At 43.1% G+C, this 22,948-nt stretch overlaps 2 protein-coding genes across 8 annotated transcripts in view; one reads left to right on the top strand and one right to left on the bottom strand.

The window, feature by feature from the left end:
• Nucleotides 1-9,152, bottom strand: part of plak (Junction plakoglobin) — a 30,497-nt gene extending 21,345 nt beyond the window's left edge. Inside the window, exons 1-2 of one of the 2 annotated variants that reach the window (XM_014173669.2) lie at nt 8,765-9,111; nt 6,064-6,169 (exon numbers count right to left, since the gene is read on the bottom strand). The gene's annotated coding sequence lies outside the window, so the exon portion shown is untranslated. 2 annotated transcript variants of the gene reach the window in all.
• Nucleotides 9,153-13,734: 4,582 nt separating this feature from the next.
• The window catches only part of LOC106587732 (trafficking kinesin-binding protein 1), a 44,986-nt gene continuing 35,772 nt past the window's right edge, over nt 13,735-22,948 (top strand). For all 6 annotated transcript variants that reach the window (XM_014176339.2, XM_014176381.2, XM_014176357.2 and 3 more), the window contains exons 1-2: nt 13,735-14,025; nt 16,000-16,157. The gene's annotated coding sequence lies outside the window, so the exon portion shown is untranslated. The remainder of the gene's footprint in view (nt 14,026-15,999; nt 16,158-22,948) is intronic.

Here is a 22,948-nt window from a genome sequence, read left to right as displayed (position 1 = left end):
CTAAATCGATCGACTGTGTGGGCTACAGGAAGTTGTGGTTATTCTACGGTCGGACCAGGCTATGACTCAGCAGCACCGGGGGTCTGGATTGTTGTTTTCCCAGTCAGAGGGATAGACTCCACAACATTTTCTACACAGAGATAATTGTTTCCCATGTAGATACAACCACATCAAAAACTAGGTTGGACCAATATTTAGTTACAGTTCTTAGTCAAAATTGAAGAAAGGTGCAGGAAACTACTTAGAAGGTGAATGCTCCCCACTTGAGCGTAGGCTACACTGCATTTATACCAACTTCAGTGGCCCTCAACCTAGAGCAAGACAACCTCTCCCTCAACTTGAGCAAGACAAAGGAGATGGTCATGGACTACAGGAAAAGAAGGGCCGAACACACCCCCATTCACATTGATCAAGTTCCTTGGTGTCCACATCACCAACAAACTATCATGGTCCAAACACACTAAGACAGTCGTGATGAGGACACGACAACATTGTTTCCCTCTCAGGAGACTGAAAAGATTTGGCATGGGTCCCCACATCCTCAAAAAGTTACACAACTGCACCCTCGAGAGCACCCTGTCCGGTTGCATCAGTGCCTGGTATAGCAACTGTTTGGCATCCGACAATAAGGCGCTACAGAGGGTAGTGCGTATGGCCCAGTACATCACTGGGGCCAAGCTTCCTGCCATCCAGGACCCATATACAAGGCAGTGTCAGAGGAAGGCCCAAAAAATGGTCAAAGACTCCAGTCACCCATGTCATAGACTGTTCTCTCTGCTACAGCACGGCAAGCAGTACCAGAACACCAAGTCTAGGTCCAAAAGGCTCCTTAACAGCTTCTACCCCGAAGCGATACGACTGCTGAACAATCAAATGGCCACCCAAACTATTTGCATTAACACCACCCTCCCCCTTTTTGTTTTTACACTGCTGCTACTCGCTGTTTATTATCTACACAGTCATTTTACCCCTACCTACATGTACAAATTACCTCGACTAACCTGTACCCCCGCACATTACTTGGTACCAGTACCCCCTGTATACAGCCTCATTTGTTATTTTATCAAGTCAAAGCCTCATTATTATTTTTTACTTTAGTTTATTTAGTAAATATTTTCTTAACCAACAATGCAGTTAAGAAAATTGAGTTAAGGGGCTTGTAATTAAGCATTTCACGGTAAGGTCTACTACACCTGCTGTATTCGGCGCATGTGACAAATAAGATTTGATTTGAGGTTAGAGTCCAGGTTGTGAGTTCGATCCCCAGCCAAGTGTTACCAAAGACTGTAAACATGGAACCTGATGAGTCTCTGCTTTGCACTCAGCACTAAGGAGATAGATTGGAGGTAAGGTCCTGCGATAGACTAGCATCCTGTCCAGAGGGTTCACTCATCTACGATAATCGATCATTTCAATAAGCATTTTTCTACGGCTGGCCACGCTTTAACACCTGGCTACCCCTATCCCGGCCAACAGCTCTGCACCCCCTGCAGCAACTTGCCCAAAATCTGGATCCCTACAATCAGCTGGGCTAGACAATGGACCCTCTCTAAAATTATGCAACCCCTATTACTAGCCTGTTCAACCTCTCATTTCGTCTGAGATCCACAAAGATTGGAAAGCTTCCGCAGTCTCACCCCTCTATTCAAAGGGGGAGACACTCTAGACCCAAACTGTTATAGACCTATATCCATCCTGCCCTGCCTTTCTAAAATCTTTGAAAGCCAAGTTAACAATCAGATCACCGACCATTTCGAATCCCACCGTACCTTCTCCACTATGCAATCTGGTTTCCAAGCTGGTCATGGGTGCACCTCAGCCACACTCGCGGTCCTAAACGATATAACCGCCATCGATAAAAAACAGTACTGTGCAGCTGTCTTCATCGACCTGGCCAAGGCTTGACTCTGTCAATCACAACATTCTTATCGGCAGACTCAATAGCCTTGGTTTCTCAAATGACTGCCTCGCCTGGTTCACCAACTACTTCTCAGATAGAGTTCAGTGTGTCAAATCGGAGAGCCTGTTGTCCGGACCTCTGGCAGTCTCTACGGGGGTGCCACAGGGTTCAATTCTCGGGCCGACTCGTCTGTATATATCCATGATGTCGCTCTTGCTGCTGGTGATTCTCTGATCCACCTCTACGCAGACGACACCATGCTGTATACATCTGGCCCTTCTTTGGACACTGTGTTAACTAACCTCCAGACGAGCTTCAATGCCTTACAACACTCCTGCCGTGGCCTCCAACTGCTTTTAAATGCAGGTAAAACTAAATGTTTGTTCTTCAAACGATTGCCGCCCGCCCGCACCCGCCCGCCCGACTAGCATCACTACTCTGGACGGTTCTGACTTAGAATATGTGGACAACTACAAATACCTAGGTGTCTGGTTAGACTAAACTCTCTTTCCAGACTCACATTAAGCATCTCCAATCCAAAATTAAATCTAGAATTGGCTTCCTATTTCACAACAAAGCCTCCTTCACTCATGCTGCCAGACATACCCTCGTAAAACTGACTATCCTACCGATCCTTGACTTTGGCGATGTCATTTACAAAATATCCTCCAACACTCTACTCAGCAAACTGGATGTAGTCTATCACAGTGCCATCTGTTCTGTCACCAAAGCCCCATATACTACCCACCACTGCAAACTGTATGCTCTCGTTGGCTGGCCCTCGCTACATATTCGTCGCCAAACCCACTGGATCCAGGTCATCTATAAGTCTTTGCTAGGTAAAGCACCGCCTTATCTCAGCTCACTGGTCACCATAGCAACACCCCCCCCCGTAGCACATGCTCCAGCAGGTATATTTCACTGGTCATACCCAAAGCCAACACCTCCTTTGGCCGCCGTTACTTCCAGTTCTCTGCTGCCAATGACTGGAACGAATTGCAAAAGTATTTTTTTTTTAAAACAAACAAATAAAAATCACTGAGGCTGGAGAAACATCTCCCTCTCCAACTAAGCATCAGCTGTCAGAGCAACGTACCGATCACTGTACCTGTACACAGCCAATCTGTAAATAGCACTCTATGGCCTATTTATTGCCTTACCTCCCTAATCTTCTACATTTGCACACATTGTACATAGATTTTTCTATTGTGTTATTGACTGTACGTTTAACTTTAACTGTTTTTGTCGCACTGCTTTGCTTTATCTTGGCCAGGTCGCAGTTGTAAATGAGAACTTGTTCTCAACTGGCCTACCTGGTTAAATAAAGGTGAAATACAATTTTTGGAAATCAACTCATAGGCTCCTGCCCTACGAGCTGTTCCAGTTACTTTCTTACAGTCCATTTATCAGTCCACTGATAACAGCCAGTCGATGGAACTCCCCTCTCGACTCCACTAGCATACCAAACCCCCACTACAGTCAGGCACATTGAAAGGCTTAAGTACACAAAGCAGGGCCCTGCTGGCAGGATCGCATGTGAACCAGAGCGCCAGCACACATTCTCCAACTTGAAAGAGGGGACGATATCGGATTCTATGAAAATCCATGTCTAAGAGAACCTGCATGTCAAATACATTTTACGTCTGTTTATAATATGCTTTCAAGAGTCAAAGCATGAAGCCTCTCGGACTTTAAAATTGAGGATTAGGCCTAGTCTGAGTTTTAGAGTTTGGCTTACTGGACTTTATGAAATGCTTCATTACCACCCTAGCTAAATACAGTGACAGCATTATAAAAATGGTGACCAGTCCCAAGACAGTAACAGCATGGTTTTACATTACAGCAGCTACATGGTGTCATTAGCAGTGATTCGTCAGGAGAAATGCAATGCCTTAGCTAATGTTATTACGGTGTTGACATAGCCTGGAAAAAACAGCTAGCCTGGAAAACAGCTAGCAAATAAACGATGACTTGCAAGTCATTCACCAAGTCAACGTAAGTTCTATTAGACAGTGTAACACAATAATGTCTAACCAGTAACTGATTAAATAATCATCCTAATTAGGCTTCGATCCGTCAGTAGATGTGTCGAAAGCGTATTACACCAGACCAGAGGGCATACAGTTGGCGCAGACTGGGACGAGCTAGTTGGGTAATTCATGTTTACTCCCTGTACGCTCCTCGCACTATGAATTATAGGAGGTCAGTGTTGTCTCCGAGGTGTGGAAGTGCAGAGTTGGATCAGATTACACAGAGAAGGGAAGCAGTGAGGGAGGAAAGTGTGTAGCAGTAGAACTAGGCCTTCATGTCTGCGTGGCTTCTCTGATGTAACAATGACAGCGTGAGGGTCTATGGAAGGAGGCTGAGCCGCCATTGTGTTATCTGAAGAGCTGAGCTTGCCTTGTTTCCCCATCTCCATTGTTATAGAGCCCTCAAACTCAACTCTTGACCCGAAGCCAGTTCCACTGCTTCTCCCCCCCCCTCCATCGTTCCCCTCTAATCAAGGACTGATTTAGACCTGGGACACCAGGTGTGCACAATTAATTATCAGGTAGAACAGAAAAACAGCAGGCTCCAGCTCTTGTAGAGTAAGAGTTGAATACCCTTGTTAGAGAGTAACAGGAGGCTGTGTTGCCACTGCAAGGAAGGACGATGCTGCATGAACTCTGATGTAACATGCTGGGCTGCTGTCCACAATTACTCTGTATGGAGGTAGAATGGACAAGGAGGCTTGTGTCACAATATCTAGGGTGAATGGGAGGACGTCAATGGGAGTGAATGGAAATAAGTATTTTATAGTGAGCTCAGTTTCTCAGTTCTTGAGAGGACTATACAAGAGTTTTCTATTAGAACAACTAGATTGGATGTCCGTCGTCGTTTGGACAGCGAGGTTCGCTTGGTTCCATCTAAAGCCGTCCTTTAGGGTTAGCGGGGAGGCGTCGCCTGCTGCAGCGTGGATACTGGGTATATGCATGGCTGTACTGGTGAGCATTGAGGCGATACGACAGATTATGAATATTTCAGAAAGATCAGAGGCGGAAGGGAGGCTAGGGAGAGCGGGGAGGATTCAGTTTGAGGGGACGCTAAAGAACACCACACACCCCCCAGAAGAAGTTAGTCTGACTAAGCCTGTACCAGACATCTTTGGAGGGGAAGCTGGAGCGGTTCCATTTACCTGCAGTGTTTAGGCTTACACTTTTAAAAATGTTCTTCATGTAAACCCGTGACCAATATAAAAGACGACAGGGTACTGAAGTACGGACGGAAGAATTACAAATAACGTTTTCTTTCTTTCTTTCCTTGATGTGGTGAGGTTATTGTGAGGCGTTGCTTCCATAAAGGTCACCTACACATTGCGCGTCAATCATCGTAACAGACACTTCATATCTGTGTGTGAATTATAGTCACTCTTCTAGATGAGGCTGATGATTCTCTTCTGATACAGCGTCTCGACGGTGAAGAATTCCCAGTCGTTAGCTTTGCTTTTCCACCACACCCGCACTCCTCCCTTCTCCTCTCCCGCTCGTTGGAGTGCAATTAAACAGATGAGTAGGAAGTGGGAGATGAGAGAGCAGGGTGAAGAGGGACACCATAGCAATGACTAGGAGTAATCATCCAAGTCAATTTACTGAGAAGCACTGCTCAGTGTAGGCTAAACGAACCAGCCCAACTGTAAGACCTGTATTTAAGTCACCCATGGATTCAGGAATCCAGTCCACTCCAGTCCTTCCCTTCTTGTGAAACTATGTCAGTAATGAAACAATTATCAATGGTAATTTATTCATAAAAGAAACAGACTGTAATGGATGCAGCTATTTCCAGCATGCTGTCAGCAGATGTGGCCTGGTGGTTTATGAAGAGCTGTCTGATAGGAGCCGATTTGAAAATAATACAGTTGCAGAGCAGTACCAGACTTCCAGAGCACCAAGTGACGGGGAAAAACGGTTGTTAGGCCTCCCCAGAAAAAAATGTATTGAGTGAATAACTCATATTCGTGATGGTAATGGGAGCACAGCTGTGTTGGTCGCCCGGGCGATGCCAGCTTGGATGGATTCTTTCATGCCGTGCCACCTCTGCCACTCCACTGATGACTGGGTTCCAAGACGCTTTGCTCGCTTAAATCATAGCATTCTCAAAGTTAGAAGCTCAGGCGTCAGACCTACCTGCTGTTTTGCGTCGATAGGCTTTACTACTTCATATCTTCTGCTCCGCCCTTGTGTAATGTCCTTGACATTTGCAACAGCCATCCAATATGGAAGTCGCCTTAGTCTGGGGATAACATATCAAAAGATAGTGATTGTCTTTTTGTTCCATGCCAATAATAAAAAGAATTGTGGCAAAGGGGAGGGTAGAAGTCAGAGTAAATCTGCTTTGGGTTGATAACAGCATTGTCTGAGAATTTATCTTAAGTCCCTGTCCGGTTGATTTAACCCTTAGGAGATTAGGCCGCTATCGTCCTAACTCCTCTTTAACCCCAGATAAAAGACGAGTCCATATCATGGCTGATCAGGAAAAAATCCCAATCTTCCATCCCATATGTAGCCTACACATGCACGCAAACACGCTCAACCTAGATACACACATTGGCACTGAGGCCTGGTCCCACGCATGGTCTGATTAGGTTCTGTGGCGTAACGGAGCTCTCTGTAGTGCTCAGGCGCCACCAGGGAGGGAGGGCATGGGGTGAGGAGAGAGACTGAAGTCAAGAAGAGGTAGGAGAATTAGGCAGGGAAGTGGCAAATGTGGAACCAAGTTAGAGACACAAGTAACAAGACAGCATGATGAAAAAAAGAAAGGAAGGAAAAGAAAGATGAGGAGATATACGGAGTTGGTTGAATCGTCGATAATCCCCTTGCTGGACATTATCAAGGAATTAAGTAAGGGGAAGGATTAGCGCCAGTATGACCCCAGCTGCAGCTGAAAATCTCAGCCTAACCCCCCCAGACTGCACCTCATGGCACAGCACCAGCAGCATGGCAGGCTGGCCTGGCCAGGGCAGACCAGGAGAATGCACTGGTGTAGAGAATGTGTGAAACTCAATTCAACCTGACATCCATTCAAAACATCAGCTGGGCTCACTGGTCCAGATTCAGTACGCTGTTGAATGCCAAAATAAACTTGGTTGTTTTGATGCCATTGTTCTTGTTTGTTTCTGGTCATTGGAATGGCATGATCATGACTGGTGTGAGAGGAGAGAGCTCTCCATTTTGACAGACATCTGTCCAGCTCTAATCGCTGTGCCATGTCAAATTTGACTTGGACAATTATTAAAGTTGGTCTTGGGAGTATTTGAAAAGACTAAACCGTAAGACGAGCGAACGAGATAATGTTATTTCGGTTGCATGTTGAAAGTGGATTTACTTGTGAAATAAAATGAGAGGATCTGTGCTCTGTTATAGCAGTGGCATAGAGTGGGGTAGTAAAGCTACTGTAACTAATGGCATATGGTTCCCTTTGGACAAGGATGAAGTATGAGGCAATAGAGGTTCACCGGTATGGATAATGTCATCAGCCTGAACACCTGGTTTGTGTCCAATGGGCCTTGATCAAAAGTAGTAGTGCACTATATAGGGAATAGGGTGCCAATTGGGACAAAGACCTGGACATTACTGGCACTGGTTCCCTTGTGGATCTGAACTGCCCTAAAAGAGAATGTACTGTAGGTGTGAAGGTCTTGTAAGGACATTTTGGTATCAATGCCTCATTGTTGATCAGTATTATTCATCCTAACCCATGATGTATGTATGAACCATGCAGGCACTCATGTCATGCCACACCCCCAACTCACTGGTGTTGTCAAAGCCCCCAGCAGAACCCTTGAATAGAGATTACATACTAGGGGCTCCCGAGTGGCGCAGCGGTCTAAGTGAAAGAGGTGTCACTACAGTCCCTGGTTCAAATCCAGGCTGTATCACACCCGTGATTGGGAGTCCCATAGGGCGGCACACAATTGGCCCAGCGTCATCTGGGTTTGGCCGTCATTGTAAATAAAAATTTGTTCTTAACCGACTTGCCTAGTTAAATTAAAAAATGTAATGCCTTCTGTAGGACATAGCTTTGGCCCTGACTAGGGGGGCAGTGGATTTGACAATGGACGAGGGGTAGACGAACTTTGATCATCTCTCACTCTCACTCTCTGCTGTGTACTGTCACTCACTCTCACTCTTTGCTGTGTACTGTCACTCACTCTCACTCTCTGCTGTGTACTGTCACGGTTACACCACAAATGACTTTCAGCTCTATTCTATTGAAGGATAAAGGAAACCACACACTGCTCTTGTTAGTATCACTGATCTTTAATAAGCTTTATTCTATTGAAATTTGCATGATATCAAGAAGTTGATCAATAATAGTTTGTCAAAAAAAAAATTGGCACATCTATTTGGCAGGAACAGCGTTTGACAAAACCTTTTGGCGACATAAACTAACAACATTTGCTCTTAAACAGGCAGGAAGGAGTAAACGGTTTCTGTTGCATAACGTTTTGTAACAGGAGACGTTTTGAAACGGTATCGGCGTAATGAATACACCCACCATAACTAAATGTCCGACTTTAACGACGTTTGGGTGGTGACTAGACACTTGACAATAGGAAAGGAACATTACGCTATTCTGCCATCAGGTTCAGAGACAAATACAAAAATTGACGGAGACAGAATGTCAGAGATAGTCTACATTGTATCCAGACCGGGAAGAACATTTATGGAACGCTGGAGATTCGTGTTTACAGTTTACAGACAGGCGCAACACAGGAATGGAGAAACTGTGACTATCCTATCCCACTCTACTGACTTGACACGAATTTACTCTCTCCGAAGACTGTCAATACACGGGAATGTGACAATAAACACATATCTTTCTTACCTGTCAAAATACAAGAAATTGTTTCGAATATTCCAAGTCTACGCAGGTCCACAAACAGACTTTTCCAACGATATACTTTGTCCTCTCTGCCTCACCTCAACTGCGGTAGGATGAGACTCAGAACAATGAGTAAAAAGCCTAACACCAGCGACTCCGCCCCTCTTACCATAGCGCTGTCGACCCGACCCGAACCGACCCCACCCTTCACTTCTCCACAATTTGGAATGTAAACGCAATTGGCCAGAACAAAACAAAGCTGGGTTTACTTGAGTCTATACAGTAATATGAATATTAACGTTGTTTCCCAAACGTATTTTTGGTCAACTACATTACTAAAACATTGTTGTTTTGTTTTCGAATTTACAACTATGGATAAAATATTAGTGCGTTAGCATGCCCTGCTCACACACAGGGGTATTTGTCTACCTGTGTGAGAAAGTAGACTACAGAACGGCCACACCTTAGGCTACGTCATGAAACTTGCCTAGACAGAAAGGTGAGTCACATGGGTAGACTAGCTTTTATGTCGCGAAATGGTGGCATAAAATCGTATCACATTTTTAGAGGGACGACAGCCCACAGTGGTGGAAAAAGTACCCAATTGTCATACTCAAGTAAAAGTAAAGACACCTTAATAGAAAAATACTCAAGTAAAAGTGAAAGGCACCCAGTTAAATCACTACTTGAGTAAAGTCTAAAAGTATTTGGTTTTAAATATACTTAAGAATTAAAAGTAAAACTATTAATAATGTAAAATTCCTTATGTTAAGCAAACCAGACGCCACCATATTCTTGTTTTTTACATTTATTTACGGATAGCCTGGGCACACTCCAACACTCAGACGTCATTTACAAACAAATCATGTGTGTGTAGTGAGTCCGTCAGATCAGAGGCAGTAGGGATGACTAGGGATGTTCCCTTGGTAAGTGCATGAATTTGACAATTTCCCTGTCCTGCTATATATTCAAAAATGTAACTAGTACTTTTGGGTGTGAGGGAAAATGTATGGAGTAAAAAGTACATTATTTTCTTTAAGAATGTAATGAAGTAAAAGTTGCCAGAAATATAAAAAGTGAAGTAAAGTACAGATGCCCCAAAAAGCTACTTAAGTAGTACTTTAAAGTATTTACACCACTGCGCACAAATACACTCCACAAACGTCTGGGACTTTCACCATAGAGACAGCCCACACAAATACAGTCATACAAACCACAAACATCTGTGACATTCACCATGGATTTAATGTAACCAGGCACTTTTGCTTTGTTTTTGTTGTCTGCTTTTTCTGCTTTTTTTTCTGAGGAAAATCACACAAACTTCATCCAAGACAGTGAGGATGGGGTGTTTGTTGCCGCTAGACACCCATCTAAAGTCATGAGATAAGGAGAAGGAGAAAGTGATCTAAAGTCATGAGATAGGGAGAAGGAGAAAGTGCAAGAGACAAGATAAATCTGGATCCATAATTTTAACCCACATTCAAGCTCTCATTCGTCTTTTCGAAAAACCTTTCTCAGTGGGCACAGAGAGAGTTTTAGTAACTTGTGGATGAAAATTCAAAGTTGGCACCCTGCATGGTGTTAGGAGTCTAGAAAGGATTGAGAATGCGGTTACGTGAGGAAAGTAACAGAGAGGAAGTGAGCATATGGAAAGTGTTTCTCTCTCCCATGCTGTATGACAGACTGAAATAGGTCAGTCCATATCCTGCCTCAGGGTGTATTGTTGTCAGGCTAGCAGCTAGCTGTCCATTGTGACAGCGATATTCTATCCCCCTAGACTGGATGAGACAGGGGCCAGGGCCGGTGGCACGGCATATTGGGTCAGTGCTGCTGATTATATAGGCCATGCGTCCGGGTGTAACAGCATGTGTGTGGTTGACAGACGAATGTCTGAAAGCATTAGGGCTAATTAACGCTTCTCGTCACAAATTGTGTACTTTGTGACTGTGTTGCCTAGCCTACTCTTAGTAAATTGCCGTTGTGAGTGAACCTATTAGAACCTAACATGTAAACCTATTAGGAAGAATGTATCAACAACTTGCTGGTCAGGGAACCTGCGATTTCTTCCAAAGTTGAGATTTGGTTTGACCGGTCCATTCGTGAATCAAAACTTAGACTTTGGCTCAAGAGATCACATGATTGGTCATGTCACAATAACTCACTTTAAATTCATTCTGATGCTGTGTAACATGATTACAATCGTGTATTACAATAATAAAAGGCCCTTCATTTGTTTTAAATCAGTTCTATATCATTAACTCTGCTAAGCTTTCTTTACAGATTACTGGATATTGTGGATAAGTGACCGTAGGATTTTCAGTGAGATGAATGGTCCTATTGTTTAAACACTGCATGCCTTGTCCTTGAATATTAGCCAGGAGGAATTATAGTGTGGGGTTCATGTGGGTTTCTGACTCTGTCCTGCCACCTGTTTTGGGGCCTTCAAAGACGGGTATTGACTCTTTGTTAAAATGGGACCATTGAGGTGGAGCTTCAAAAGATTTTCTCCAGAATCAAAAACAGAACATCCATCTGGTTTTCTTGTATGGGCAAGCATAGCACACCCTGTTCCTCTGTCCTTTCTCTCTCTCTCTCTCTCTCTCTCTCTCTCTCTCTCTCTCTCTCTCTCTCTCTCTCTCTCTCTCTCTCTCTCTCTCTCTTTCTTTCTTGTGTTCACACACACATGTACGCACACACACCACAATGCCTCCTTCTACGCGATATCACAGATGTATTCATTGGCTTGTAGTAGGGCTTGTAACTGCTCTGAACTTTCTACATAGGGGTCATCTGAACATTCTGATGACTGCATTTGGGTGCCAGTGACCAATCAGCCCTCTCCAACCTCAAAGCAAATGGACCAATGAATCTCAGTGTATATGACTGAGTCAGTCTTTCACTCCAAGGTCATGGCTGGCTGATATGATGTCCTGCCTCACAATACTCCACTGTCTCTGCTTTTACACCCGACAGGAAATGGCCCCATTGTCCTTGGGAGAGGATGAGGCCGCCAGTCCGGGACCGGACCAGCCCCATCGGCTCACTGGCTGGATTGATGGAGAGTGTTGTAAATTATTAATGGCTGTTTCCCCAATGTGAGACACTGTAGTCTTGTGTTTAATGTGGAAGAATGGACAGTGGGAAGCTATATAGGATCTCACACCACAAGACAGAATTAGACTACTCTGCTACTTTAAAACATGTTCGAGTGATTCATAGTGTAGAGAGGTTCAACTACCAATGATTTTTTGGTGGATTAATATGGATAATAATATTGTCTATAAAGCGGATTGTTTAGCATGCAACAGCTATGACAGAGTGCGTGTGATAAAATCTATAATGTCCTTGTAACTCAGTTGGTAGAGCATGTTGCTTGTAACGCCAGGGTAGTTGGTTTGATCCCAGTGCCAACCATATGTAAAATGTATGCATGCATGACTGTTGCTTTGGATAAAAGCATCTGCTAAATTTCATATTATATATTTATATATATACACTGAGTGTAAAAAACATTAAGGACACCTGCTCTTTCCCTGACATAGACTATCCAGGTGAATGCTATGATCACTTATTGATGTCACTTGTTAAATCAACTTCAATCAGTGTTGATGAAGGGGAGGAGACAGGTTAAAGAAGGATTTTTAAGCCTTGAGACAATTGAGATATGGATTGTGTATGTGTGCCATTCAGAGGATGAATGGGCAAGACAAAAAAATCTAATTGCCTTTGAACAGGGTATAGTAGTAGGTGCCAGGTGCACTGGTTTGTGTCAAGAACGGCAATGCGGCTGGATTTTGCACTGTAGCTAATGGTAAGTTTCCCGTGTGTATTAAGAATAGTCAATGAATTGCTTTGTGTTCTTACTGTACATTTCTGTACATGACTTTAGCCACTAGAGGTAGACAGTAGCCTACGCATCAAAACACTGCACATTCCAATACTGCTTTACCCCATATATCAGCGCCGCCATGTGTGTGTGTGTCAGTGGAGGCTGCTGAGAGGAGGACGACTCATAATAATGGCTGGAATGGAGTCGATGGAATGGTATCAAACACAACAAACACGTGGCTTCCAGCGTCCTCCCCACTGGTGTGTGTGTGTGTGTGTGTGTGTGTGTGTGTGTGTGTGTGTGTGTGTGTGTGTGTGTGTGTGTGTGTGTGTGTGTGTGTGTGTGTGTGTGTGTGTGTGTGTGTGTGTGTGTGTGTGTGCGCGTGTGTGTGTGTTTAGGGTCAGATGGATGCATTCCCGAAGGGGTTTGGTGGTTCTCTCTGGGGGTTAAAATAGTCTAGCATTTGTTGCTCCAACCCAGTGTAGGCATCTTAAGGAGTGTGGGAGAATCTAGATATAGAGTAGGAGAGAGATGAAGCTCATCTTTAGAATGGGAGAAACATCAAGCCCACAAGAGTTCCTGCTGTTTTGGGAGGAGTGATACAATTTCACAGCAAATGGGTCTTTCACAATTTTCTCACAATATATATCTGTACCCTTGAATATTATTAAATCCTTCCAATATTATCTTTCAAAAAGAAGTATGAATATAACCATAAATAATATCTAAGAAAGTCAATAAACAGGCTCAAAATGTAATATAGGAAGTAGGTCAAGCTTATGAATAATTTCCATGCTTGTAGTTTGCTGCATTCAGGTTGACTGGCTCCTTTAACCTACTTGATGAATGCCTGATATGTCAGATATAGTATCACCAGAATGAATCATGGAGCAGCAGGACATGACTAAAATACTGTTCATGTGACCGCTGGTTTGGACTGCCTCTAATTTGAACATGGCTGGGCTGCAAACTGCAGGGGCAGTTACTTTTATGACATACCCAGGGAACTTCCACTGGAACTTTTTAGGTGGTGTGACACTGTCCTCAACTGGGTTGCTTTTCTATAATAATTTTTTTGTCTGTTGAAATCAACAACATGGTCTGTGTGTACATCTTATATTTACATTTGGGACACATTCTGAACACATTGATGTTTGTAATACATACAATTTCACTAAATATTTGTCATATTTGCGCATGAATGCGAAATTGTTGTGGTGTTCATCATGTCTGTTACTGTTCCTGGGGGCCACTGGTTCAAAGTATTCTAGCTAAGCAAGGAGGTTGCACGTGAAACTACATGTGCCATAATGCTTCGCTTCCAAGATGACCAAATACAGACGGACCTAGCGCTTTGACAGATCGAAGTCCGGAGGAAAAGTTCCTGTCAAGTTTGCCGACAACGACCTTGAAGAACTTGGGTAAAAGCAAATTCGTAAGTCTCTATACACTTGTTATCGTTTGTCACAGTATTATCTGTTGATAGTTGTATTTTGGTATTTCTCTTGTAAACAAAGCAAAGGGTGACCAACTTGATGAAGCGATGTTTCCATAGGCTCACACAGGGTGGGATCAAATGGTAGGATCCCTGCCCTTTTGTTGTTGGTGGAAATGCAAAACGCCGGTGCTCTTTGAAAATGTTCTCAAACGAAACAATTATTTACCTCAATGAAGTAGGACAAATTAACTCATTGTACGCGACTGTCACCCTTTTTCAGTTGCAGCATAGTGAATTAATTATCAGCGGAAAAGATGAAGAGAGATGTAACGTTAGCTAGTCAACTGGAAAATTGGCTGAGGCAGATCGGAGGGTTTCACGACAACATTATCTAATCTTTGTTAGGCCTAATTGACAAATGAATCGCACCCATCCGGTTGCCGACAATTCAACACGATAATTAACATTTCCTTTTTACCCCAAACATGACAATTTTTTACTTCACATGCAGTTGATCCATAGTGGACGACAAATCACAACGGGATATAGGCAGAGGGCAGATACATATTGAATAGGATAGTCTATAAACAGGACTTGCCATGTTTCTGTTTGCAACAATGTTTCAAACAAACAGTAACGTTGGTCTTTGAAAATATCCTGCTGGAATAACTGTAGTAGGCTACAATTTTATGGGTACAGTCCATGTGTCCTGTAGCGGTGCTTCCGTACCAGTCCTCTGTCAATGTGGTCATGTGGCCATGTTTTGAAAACATTTGTTTATCAAAATAGGTGTATATGACCCTATTCTATCATCTACTGCATATTGACATTGTTAAACAACTGATTTTGGTCCTTGGAACCATCCAACACCACCCTTGACACTGACTATACCAACCCTACATATTGATGGGTGGTTGCAATATACTATAGCACCTTGATACAGATACAATCAAGCGAGTTACTGTCTGTCAGATCCAGTCACCTCACTCTTTGAAAGTCATAGTCACTGTAGCCAGGCTGTCTTGACTGCATCCTGTTAGCTCGGAGACACAACAGGAGGTGGCGCTCTCACCACCATTTCTGATGACTAAATAGAAATGTCCTTTTATGGCAGCCCTTATTACTCCGAGCTGTAACTTAGAACATGCCTTTTCTAAGTTGTGATACGTTTCCATAAATGGCCTAACGGTTCATGACCAGCCAACTGGTTTAGAGTCAAATAATGAAGCCTCTGTGATCACGGATCTATGATGTATTCATGCATTTCATATTCAGTGCCTTCCTTTTATTGCGCATTGTCTGATGTTGGCCTACCATATGCCATCAGCATGTAGCCGAACTACAATGGACAATTGTTTGTAAAACCTATAAGCCAGATTTAGAGAGCATTTTGGGACCAAACAACATGAGCTGAGTTTATCTGCTGACTGTTGGTCACTGGTTTGATTATGATCCGATTTGAGCATTGTTGATTGTTAATCAGTTATCTTATACTGTTTAGAAAAACATATTCATTATAATAGCTGTAGGTAATAATTGTTGAACTGTAGCGTAATAAACTAGTGCATGAGTAAGGCATTTGATTTGGCTAGTGTACGGCTGTGTGTAAAGCAGAAAGTGAGATGTCTGATTTGACTGATGCAAATGAATGGCTCTGACCAGAGCACCAGACTGAGCCAGATAGTATGACAGAGAGAGAGGGGAGAGGGAATTCCTTGCCTGCAGCTGCAATATGACAGCGTGTACAAGTGCTGACTCACAGACTGTCTTCCACTCTCATTCTCTCTCTCACTCACACACACACACACACACACACACACACACACACACACACACACACACACACACACACAATCTCTTTGTCTGTCACACACACCCTCTCTAGCTGTCCCTCCCCCATCTCTCTACCCATTATAACCCCACCTCCTCCCACCTTCCCTCACTCCCTCTCTCTCTCTCTCTCCCTCTCAGCCAGGACACCACACTGGATGAGGGCTAAGGTAGCTGACAGGAGAAGCAGCAGCTGTAGAGGCCATTGGTTTTGACTCGGGCTCACTCACTCTCAAGGAGAGACTGTCCTAGCAACTGTACCTACGTCCAATCAATGCAAGGATACTCCTAGCAGCACGGTAAGTAACTGTCATTTACAACAGCAAGTGATCTACTCAGTCAATAAAGCTAATAACCTAATGTTATTAGCATTATCAGCATACTGTCTCTGTGTCTATGCTGCTGTAGTTAGCCTCTGACTCGGTTTGCGTTCATTATCCCTGAGAGAGCCGGCACAGAGGACTTCTGTGTTTGTTCTCCCCTCCCTGCAACTTTGTAATGTCAATACATTCGGGGCAGACTAAACAAATTGACTGCAAACTAGAGATGTGTTTGTGTGTGTGTTTTAGAATGCTTTCAGTCTAATGAAAACATTGCAAACATTGACAAGAAGCACAGTAAAGAGGTCTGTTATTTTGAAGATCATAGAGGTTCACTTCATAGCTGATGTATTGTGTCGTCATGTGTGTATTGTTGGCCTTAGCTAGGTTGTGTAAGAGCCAGTCAAAAGGCCTGTAGGCCTGTTGAACCACAGTACTTGCAAGATGGGGTTAACATATACCAAGGTTCGATATTTCACTAACTGATGCTGTGGTTGTACTTTATCAACTGTTTAGATGTTATTATTATGGCATGGTTTATCTATCCTAATGTTGTGACTATGTTATTATAACGGCATGAGTTAGCTAATGTTGTGACATGTTATTATAACGACATGAGTTAGCTAATGTTGTGGCTTTGTTATTATAACAACATGAGTTAGCTAATGTTGTGGCTATGTTATTATAACGACATGAGTTAGCTAATGTTGTGGCTTTGTTATTATAACGACATGAGTTAGCTAATGTTGTGACTGTTATTATAACAACATGAGTTAGCTAATGTTGTGGCTATGTTATTATAACGACATGAGTTAGCTAATGTTGTGGCTGTTATTATAACAACATGAGTTAGCTAATGTTGTGGCTATGTTATTATAACAACATGAGTTAGCTAATGTTGTGACTATGCTATTATAACGGCATGAGTTAGCTAATGTTGTGGCTATGTTATTATAACGGCATGAGTTAGCTAATGTTGTGGCTATGTTATTATAACGACATGAGTTAGCTAATGTTGTGACTATACAGGTGCATGTCACCTGTTCTCTTTCCTTGGGAGGCCTATATAGAAAATATTCAATATCTAGAAGTGTAGGGAAATATGTGTCTGGTGTGTGAGAGGGCAAATGTCTGAAAGGATTTATAGTTTACCTGGCGTGGTATGACTGACAAAAACTGAAGGAGCTTTTGGCCAGACAGAGCAGATGTGGTTGGCAGCCATTGCAGAACATGAGGTACTGTGTGTGCGCAACACATGCATTTGTATTTGTGTGTGGCCACTTTAGGTTGATTATTGACCTGTGATAACTGTCTTGTGAGCTGGCAGAGTGGTTTCAATTAGTAATACCGTCTTCCTACTAAAAAAAGGGCGAGAGAATGTAATACGGTGCAGTCGTCCAAGGTATTTGTGCAGAGTCAAGTTGACCTGAGTTGAATTGCATGTTGTGTGAAAGTCTCTTTTAGCCACGTCGCAACTGCAGCAATTCACACTAGCGCAGACCAAATGTGTGCATGATAAAGGATATAGTGTGTGCATTGGTGTTCCCAACTACCCAAACCATCAGTGTACTCCCTTCAAATACAACCATATGGATACAATAGCAACTCTCTGTCTGTTAGCATATTAGAGGTAGAATGCCACTCTGTTAAGCTTGAATGGTCCTACTTGTCGTCTTAATGCCGAGTTGTGAATGACATTACATTTGATGAGAATTACCACTTGACAGACATAATGATGACTGTGTTCGACTCTCAATCCTTCAACCTCTCCTCACTTGTAGCTTTTGTTCACGGACTCTTGACTCTATCTACAGGGTGTGCAGGCTTTTGTTGCAGCCCAACACTTAAGTCAACTAATTCAATCGATCAAGGTCTTTGTGAGTAGTAGATTGGTCCTATCACGACAGCGGGTATGTTAGAGCTGGGCTGGAACAAAAATCCTGCACACCCATTAGTGTATTAGCTCTTTAGGAGCAGGGCTAGTGACCTCTGGTCTACACAGATAATCAGCTGAGACCGCGAGTGTGTTGGTATTTAGGTTTAGGTATTTAAGGCCACTTTCTATTCATACCGTAGTTGGAGTCCAGATATAGCTGCTCCAGTTGTCTGGGTGACTAGTGGGTTGTAAAAATAACCGGTCTCTGTCCAAGTAAAGGTTCTCCTGATACAGTGCTGTTCTCTCTCTCTCTCTCTCTCTCTCTCTCTCTCTCTCTCCCATTCTGTCTCTTTTTGTGTCTCTGTATGCTCTCACTCTGTCTCTCTCTTTCTCCCCCCCATCTCGTTCTTCCTCCACTTTCCCATGCCCTATACCTGCCTCTGTATCATGCTGTATTCATTAGCTTGTAACAAATCTTCTGGATAGAGGTCATTTTAAAGATAGATGCTGGTGTCTGTGTAGTATCTCTCGCTAGCTTTCTTACGATTTTGCTCTCTCTCTCTTTCTCTCTCTCATCCACTCTCCTGTTTTGTCTTTCTCTAATACTATACCAAGTGTTCCCTCATTTGCTTTGTGGAGAGTTATCTCTCACCTCATATCCTGCCTTTTGTCATGACTCACGACAGGCTTGGTGATTTGCATTTTGCCTTGGTTTGTACCTGATCAAGGCCCTGCTCCTATGATCATGTCAATAGTATCTGTGGCTTCATCTCTGTAGATCCAGAGGCTTCAACGTTTATCCAGACTTTGGTTTTGTCTGTACCATCCATATGATCTAAAAGAGACAAACGGGCATAACAACAGATGGCATATAGACATCACACGAGTCATTTTCAAAGCATCCAAATAGTACATATTGTTAGATAGGCAGTGCCACGAGAATAACTGAAACGTCACATTGGAAATGCACAAACAATGATCTTCAAATGCTTTGTCCTACTCCTTTCCCCCTCTATTCCCGTGCCAGAGTTGAAACAATATACATTTAAGAGACGCCACACCTTTATCAGTGAGGTGGTTGATAGACTGGGTCTTTATGGGAAATAGTACAGTGAGGAAGTTAATGGTTAACCAACCAGTGCTCCCAGTTTGAGTCAATGGTGGTTGCAGTGTTTTGGGGGGAGGTTGCTTCATAGGAAAGAGAGCCAAGCGTCTGTTAGAAGACCTATGTAGACAGGGTGTGATAGATGTGATGTTTGTTGGATGGGATGGTATCTGTCAGTTTGTCTTAAAAAAAAAGAATGTGTTAATTTTTTGTTTAGCAGATGCTCTCATCCAGAGCGACTTACAGTTGTGAGCGCATACATTTTCATATTTGTTCGTACTGGTCCCCTGTTGGAATCGAACCCACAACCCTGGCGTTGCAAGTGCCACGCGGTACCAACTGAGCCACACAGGACTATATGTCACGGCAGTCGGTTTCCAGGGTCGATGGCTTTGTCAGCGGTTTTGATCAGGTTAGCGATAGCAGGGGGAAGCATCTTGCAGCCACTGCGGCTGCTGACTAGGGAAAATATTAGGCTTTGAGGGGATTGGGAGGAATTTGGAACATATATCACTTTCCTCGTCCTCTGAGAAGCTTGTTTTATTCTATTGGAATCAGGAAACTCAGCTTACTTTAAAGGTAGACTCAGCGATATGACGTACATGCAGAAAGTAAACAGCATAGTGGGCCAATTTCCGCAACAACTGAGAGCGTTGAAGTGTGAGGCTCAACTTCTCTGCTGTTTTGGTGCCCTGTCTACCACGCTTTAACAGCGTGAAGCAAACCCGTGCACATGCGCAGATGCTGTGTGAGAGCGAAGTCTTGCGTCTCACTTATCTCAATATCTGCGGTGCTGCTCGCGGCGACGTCATTTCGCTGAGTCTGCCTTTTTAAATTGAGATATCATTTAGTCGTAATTGCCTTGTGACTTGATGAATCAGGTTTGTAGTGAAGGCAGTTCAGCCATGGTAAGTGTGCAGAAAGTCTCGTAGGCATTATTTATTGTTTGGGGAGTGAACACTGTGTCTAGATACTCAGCAGCTTATCTCTGAACACGAGACAGTGGCTAAGGTCATCTCATTAGCTCAGCTGCTTGAAATGAGACTGTAGTAGCTACATGTCTCTGCATACTCCTCACCGACATCAACCCATGTTGTCTGGCTGCTTGGCTCCAGAGATACGAATAGTATTTACATACTTACTCAGGCCTTTTACTCCTCCTGGATCATAGGCCATCAACTATTTTAATAGTTCATTTCCTGCTTTTTATTTGTATAGTGTGTTAACTAATTCTTGTCTTTTCTCAGAGGTTTGGTGGGTTTTCAGTATCTTTCCGCAATTTAGTTTGAAGGCCTACCTAGTAGGAACTAATGTTACCTGTTCTATTTTGGGGGACACCTCTGTGGCTCAGTTGGTAGACTGTGGCTTAGTTGGTAGAGCATGGTGTTTGCAATGCCAGCACGGTGTGTGCAACGCCAGGGTTGTGGGTTCGATTCCCACGGGGGGGCCAGTACAAAAAAATAAAAAATAATAATTTAAAATGCATGTAATGAAATGTATGCATTCAGTACTGTAAGTCGCTCTGGATAAGAGCGTCTGCTAAATTACTAAAATGTAAAAAATGTAAAATGAGGGTCGTGTCTACACTTGACACTTACATGCAACTTCTGCTATTAGAATACGAAGATCGTATTGAAAAGACGGGTCTAGATGCATTGGGGTCTGATAACTTCAGGAGGTGGTCAGGGATGTATTGTGTGTGTGTGTGTGTGTGGGTTTCAACTCAGTCTGGATGCAATCAGGCTACCAAAAGGGCACACAGTGGGTGATGTCATCAGCACTCCGCTATGAGTCTCCAGAAAATGTGTGCTTTGGGACCGAGAGGCACCTTTTCATTATAACGTCGGAGGAAATACATTCCTAGCGTGTGTGGAGCATATTTGCTGGCCTCATAAATGCTATCCAGCTATTTCATATTTAGAACAATTCTTTTTTTGTTTGGCTAGAGTTATGCTAACCCGTTTGCAATCCCTTGAATTTTGCTTGCTGGCTAGCTACAGAGGTTAGCCGGCTAGTTAGCTACAGTAGATAGCTACTGCCATCAGTTGTTGTTGTGTTATTATCATATTTAGCCTATTCTATCGTTTGCAGAATGCATACTGGCATTTAATATAGTGCGGGAAAAGGGAATCTGGACACAATGTGCACATGGTGGACACATTTTAAATGTAGGTGTAGATGCGTGATGTGTTCGGAATTCCATGATCAGAACTCCATGATCAGAATACAAAAACTACATTAACTGTCAAGTCTAGACACAGCCATATGGGAGCAACACTCCTATATGAGGCCACTATAATTACCATAATTTCCGGACTATAAGCCGCAACTTTTTTCCCACGCTTTGAACCTCGCGGCTTAAACAATGACGCGGCTAATATATGGATTTTTCCCGCTTTCAAATTTTTTTTCTCCAAAAAAACACATTCTGTGACGTGCTCAGTTTTTTGGCGGCATGAAGCTTTCATTAGACCAATGAAATTGCCGAACGGGTTAAGGTCAAAAACTTTTTTGTTTACTGTTTAGATTAAATCTAGCGCTCTCAAACTTCCCATCATTCTGATTACGGTAGTCATTTTGTCACCCTCATCATGGCAAAGACACGGAGAAATGCATATGATGCAGCTTTCAAGTTGAAGGCGATTGATCTGGCTGTTGGAAAAGGAAATAGAGCTGCTGCACGGGAGCTTGGTCTTAATGAGTCGATGATAAGACGTTGGAAACAGCAGCGTTAGGAATTGACTCAGTGCAAAAAGACAACTAAAGCTTACTGCAAATTTTTTTTGTTTTTTTTTACAAGCCGTGTTTCGTTAAAGCCTATTTATTTTTGTTACAAGCCGTGTTTTGTTAAAGCCTGTGTAAAGTTCATTTGTTTCAATGTACCGGTAGGCACCTGCGGCTTATAGACATGTGCGGCTTATTTATGTTCAAAATAAATAAAAAAATTAAAAAAATTCAGTGGGTGCGGCTTATATTCAGGTGCGCTCAATAGTCCGGAAATGACGGTAGCCTGAACCACAATCATTAGAAAGGCTCTAATCTCGTCACCCAGAACTAAATCTCGTGTGCATGCTGGCTGGTCAGCTCCTTGATTTAAGCCTATCAGGAGAGACCATATAGGCTGCTATTTCATGGTAGTGTTAAATAATGAAATGGAGGGTATCATTCAAGCACTAGTTTATCTACCTACCTATCTATCTGATCTCATTATCCCATAGTGCCCTCCCTGGCCACCACAGTAATGGACTGTGTGGCACCACTTGAAGTAAATGAGGCCAGTTATGGGGTCAGGTACACCCTCAGTGAAAGAACGCTGAAGTTCTTGGATGGAAGCCCTGTCCGGGTTCAGAAAACAAGTTTCATCACTGATGCATTGTGTATTAGCTTGTGTGGGGTGTGATCTGGCTTAGATTTACTAAAGCGATCATAGAGGTGTACTTTCCTCTTTCTTGTTGTTATGTGGATGTCTTATATTGTTTGACTTTGATTGTTCTAGCTTTTCCTGTGCAGATTTCTCTCTAGTGCAAAGGGTCTTGTAAATCTTGCCCCATTTTAGTACAGAGCTTTTCTCTGGTTTGTGGATAAAGTACATGCTTCTACCTTGAAGTTGAATAATTACGTACTTACCATTTGAATAAAATCCCTACTGGCAGAGGCATCAGTTGGGCTTCGTCACATGACCAAACTGTTGCCCGGGAGACCATGGGTCCAGAGTCCTTGGCCCTCGCAGCCAATTAGAGGCGAGATTTGCATTTGACAAGCTTCTCCTTCTCAGCCGGTTTGCAAATT

This window comes from Salmo salar, chromosome ssa02 (genome assembly GCF_905237065.1).
Source record: "Salmo salar chromosome ssa02, Ssal_v3.1, whole genome shotgun sequence".
Lineage (NCBI taxonomy): Eukaryota > Metazoa > Chordata > Actinopteri > Salmoniformes > Salmonidae > Salmo > Salmo salar.
Note: the sequence above shows the minus strand (reverse complement) of the source record. Positions and strands in the feature narration are given on the sequence as shown.